The following is a 4,715-nucleotide window of genomic DNA, read 5'->3' as shown; positions in this document are numbered from 1 at the left end:
TGAGACGAGGGCAAATCTTTTTGTCACGGCAGTGTGTCCATAATCTTGAAATGTCCCGCTGTCCGTGTATTTACGCTTCTTCTTTCTCCAAAGTGATCATTTTGTCCATTTTGCTCACTGGTCCAACCTGTCCGCTTGAAGCTTTTATTAAAAAAAAGCATTGCCAGGCTTTATGACAGTTCTCATTAGAACTACGTGGAATGCAATTAGAGGCTTATCGGGGGGAAACAGGACAAGCTGGCTGCCACGATAAGCAGGAAATCAGGTAACAATTTCCAATATCCACAGAATGCTCGCAAACTATTCATTAGCTTCATTTTGCTTGAAATTATCTACTGTAGGCGGATTAATGTGAATAAAATTGTATAAAGAGGCAATTTATCACCAGACAGCTCTCGTTGCTGCAGTGTTGCCATTTGACCGAGGTCACGCTAATGTGGCGTTTTCTTACAAAAAGCAAATAAACGCTTGGGTGCCATTCCAAAGCCAATTTTTTTTCAAAAATGAATAAATAACAAATAAAATAATAATAAGAATATATAATACAATAATAAATAGATAAACAAAAATTATTAACAATAAAATAAATAATGTACCGTATTTTCCGGACTATAAGGCGCACCGGACTATAAGGCGCACCTTCAATGAATGGCCCATTTTAAAACTTTGTCCTTATATAAGGCGCACCGGACTATAAGGCGCACCATTAATGCATCGTGTCAGATTTTTAATCCAAATCAAATCATTCTCCATTTTAACTATTTTATTTTAACTTCAGACGCAACAAATTACTTTAAAATCACAAAATAATGATCCATAGTCTTTTGGATTCATGATTCATAGTCTTCAGCGGGCCACTTATGATTGATTTCATGACACAATGCTTTGGGCCAGTTTAAATTTAGGAATTTGGTACATATATAAGGCGCACCGGACTATAAGGCGCACTTTTGAGAAAATTTTAGGTTTTTAGGTGCGCCTTATAGTCCGGAAAATACGGTACATAAAATACAGAAAATAAATCACATTTATTTTCAAGGTCTTTGCGGCTTATGCTTCATTGAAGCAGGCGCGACATGTAAACTTCATCGGGAATGGGCTCTTGTTCTCGAGGCAGTGGCACACGTTTTATAATAAGCCCACTTTGAATACGACGACCCGCCAATCAGCGGCCGTCCATCAGTCCGTCGCCGACCACTGTGAAGATTTTGAAAAATTGGGTTACAAATCAAAATGCATCCGCTTAAGACGTCAGGCGGAGATGATCAAATTTCAGCTAAGATTCCTTCCGACGTTAAAATTCAAACTCCCCGGCGCATAATCAAGCCAGACGTGTATGAAACACAAGCAAAGCGCAGCGTGGGCGACTTTGAGACGGATGCACGACGGCGCTGCTGTAATTCTTTTCCTTACATCATTCATAGCAACTTTTTGGAATACAGTTCTTGAGCAAGCACTTGATAATTTGAATAACAAGATGCCTTTCTTCCCCCTCCTGCTCTGTTTTTGGAAACGTGGATGTGAACTTTGCGCAAATGTTTCATGCTGCCAATTAGTGTATTTCCCCCTCTCGCGGGAACTTTAAAGACAGATAAATGTACAATAAAAGACGGCACAAGTTAGCAGAGTTCCAAATATCTTGCCTATTAGGCTGCTGCCGTGCCGCCGGCTGGATTTCTTTATTTTCTCATTTGCAGCATCTTAAAAAGTTTGGGGAAGATGTGAGAGACGCGTTACGATTCGTTATTCGGAAATGGCGCCTTCGAAAGGAGCGAGCGGAAAGGCAAAAATGTGCAATGGGCTCAAACGTGGATGAATTAATTCACCAGCGCAACATCTGACACACACACACACACACACGTACACACACACACTGGTATTGAACTGTCGTGTAGTTTAGCTCATTCCACAAAATGTCTTGGCGAGGAAATTACGCATCCCCAATCAATAACAATTCATAAAATGGCTCACGAGAAAGTATTTTAGTTGTGGCAATTTATTTATTTATTTTTTTAAATCTCTAAGGCAAGGGAGTTTGATTTCAAGAGCGTATCTGAGAACGTTGCTCGCATCGCAATGCCTTTGCGTGAAAGCAATGAAAGCTCGTTCTGTCATGTTTGGTCAGGGCACTGTCAAACAGCTAAAGGCTAACAAGGGTGAATGCTACGCGCAAACAACACAGCAACACCCCGCCATGTACCCCCCCCCCCTCACATGGCATGAGCGTCTCACGTGCGGCGATGCCAATCGTAGGCTTTGCGACGGCGGGAGAATTTGAATGATGCGGCGCATTTTGAAAACCTTCGGGCATGTTTGCGGCACGGTCGGAACGGCCGTGTTGCGCTAAGCCGATCTGGCGTGAAGCTCTGACGATGGCAAAACAAAGAGAGCAAACAATAAAAGGGTGCAGCGGCGGCAGCAGGCCGTCGGGTACAAAAGGCGAGCCGTTGCTTTGGCCCGCGCACAACAACGCGGCATCCCCTCGTGTGCGGCTGGCACCGACAAGAAGCCGGGCCGGACCCCGACATACAAACAATGCTGCTGGCCACCGCTTCCGCTTGTTTGCTGCCTGCATTCAAGAGATTCCTAAATAATTTGATTGTCGTCCAGAGTGGAAACTCTGTCCAAAGAACACAGGACTCGCTGTTTATTGCCATTCCCGGTTAGAGTTTAAACAGAAACCAAAATTCAATCGTGAGCGTCAGCTAGCTTGATGCTAACACACGACAATGCGACTTGCAGTTTCACAGCTTGCCAACAAATGATTGAACGAATCCAACTTTGTGACTTAATCAGGAAGTCATTGTGAAGTAATCAGGAAAGTAGCTAGGTTACTTTTTCAAAGGTAACTGTAGCAACACTGGTTCCAACTAGCATTGAGTAATTCAGTTTAAATCCACCTGCGAGTCAAAGCGACTAAAATTAAAGTCCATAAACACGAGTTAAAACCCGTTAGCCAACTGATGAATATTTTTAAATAAAACTGAATGAAATATTTTGCTAAAACACAGAGACAATGTAACGATTACCCACGGCAAAGCGAATTATACTGCCCTCTGGTGGTCAAGGCGTGCACACCGAAAGCGGCACAATTTACACTGGTGTTGAAGCGTTTCGTCACGACGTGGAAACTGCACGGCGTACTGATCATGTGCATGCTAAAGTTCCGCTTCTGTGCTCCACATTTTGGAATTGCACCAGTCAAAGAGAGAGAGCAAAATATATTTTCTCCAGAGGCATGAGCGAGAAAAGGTCAGCCATTTCTTTTTTTTTTTTTAAACCGCCTATGTTTTCCGGAATATAATTACGTTGCGCAAATGTTGGGAAGTGGGAATTATTTAACATTTTTAAAAAAAGTTGACATTCATTTTCAATGTTTTTCCTGCCTCTGCCATGGATTGTTGTCATCCGGGTTAAAAATAAAAAGATAAAGCAAAATGTATCAACAATACACTTTGCTTTATGGGGTTTTTTTTTTGGCGTGGTGGTCTGAGCTGCGAATGAGATTCATCACATTCCTCGCTGTCACCAATGTAACAGCTTTCGCTTGTGTCCCGTCTTTCTTCTCGGGAAGAAATGCTTCCTCGCCAGTTTTCTCTCACGGCAGATGTCTCGTGTGTGTGAAAAGAAGACAATGTGGCACATCAGTGCATGCTTCACACACCTGCAAAAAAAAAAAAGCACTATTTTCAGCCACATCCGCCACGCGGAAATAATAATGAGGCAGAGGAGACAAAAACGGGCATTCGGTGGAAGCTGGGTTGGTTGAGATGTGAAATGGGTCCTCACAAAACATGTGTGTCACCCTTGGTCACATGACTCAAGCTGCCAATTTTAAGACTCGGGAACTGCCTGGCTATATCTTCATTTGGACAAGATGGTGGCTCCTGCTGCGTTTCCAAAGCAGAAAAAAAAAGCTTTGGGTATTGGGCAATGGCAAACTTTCCTGACACTGATCTGACACGCTGCCTGCTTTGCATGACAATCCACACGCCTCGGCACCTTTGCCACATTGGGGAAGGTCGCCGGGCGTCAAAGGCATTCACGTGTTCTTTGGATGTGGCAAAAAACCCCGAGGCGGCTGTTAATTAAAAATGGTGAAAGGATAATGTTGGTCTGAACGCGTGTCTGTTAGGTGTACAAAAGGAGTCTAATTAAGCGGCGAAATGGATCCGAGTAGGCCTCTTTTAACGTCGCCTCGTCCCGCCGAGAAATGGAGAGCTGAAATGGAAGGTGAGGTAGCGTTATCGCCCAAATAACGGTGGCCTGCCCCCCCCCCCCGAAGCGAGAGTTCAGCTGGTGTGGAAGGAGGCGGGGAGGGGAGGGGTGGGGCGAGGAGCCCCCGCAGGCTAGCAAAATAGGTGACGCTTCATATTTCCAAAGCGCACGTCAGACCTGAGACATTTGGCTGCTCGGCGTGTCTTTTTTTTTTCTTTTTTCTTTTGGAGGCCGGGCTTGATAATTGCCAAACAGATTCCAGCTCATCATTTTAACATTTACAATTCACCACTGGGTGCTTATTAGCTTGAAAGCCAAGATGCGCTCGCTAAAGCGCAATCATATTTTGAGTTCGTGACTTTGTGCGGCTTGGACATTTTGAAATGAAACTTTTCTATTTTAGTACAAGATGAGGCGAGGGGAAAAAAACTGCAAGAAAAAGAAAAAAAAGACACTAAATGTCAATCTTGAGTGTTCCATTATGTGGTGAAAGTCTT

This window comes from Syngnathus acus, chromosome 10 (assembly GCF_901709675.1).
Source record: "Syngnathus acus chromosome 10, fSynAcu1.2, whole genome shotgun sequence".
Taxonomy (NCBI): Eukaryota; Metazoa; Chordata; class Actinopteri; order Syngnathiformes; family Syngnathidae; genus Syngnathus; species Syngnathus acus.
This window is presented reverse-complemented; position numbering follows the sequence as displayed.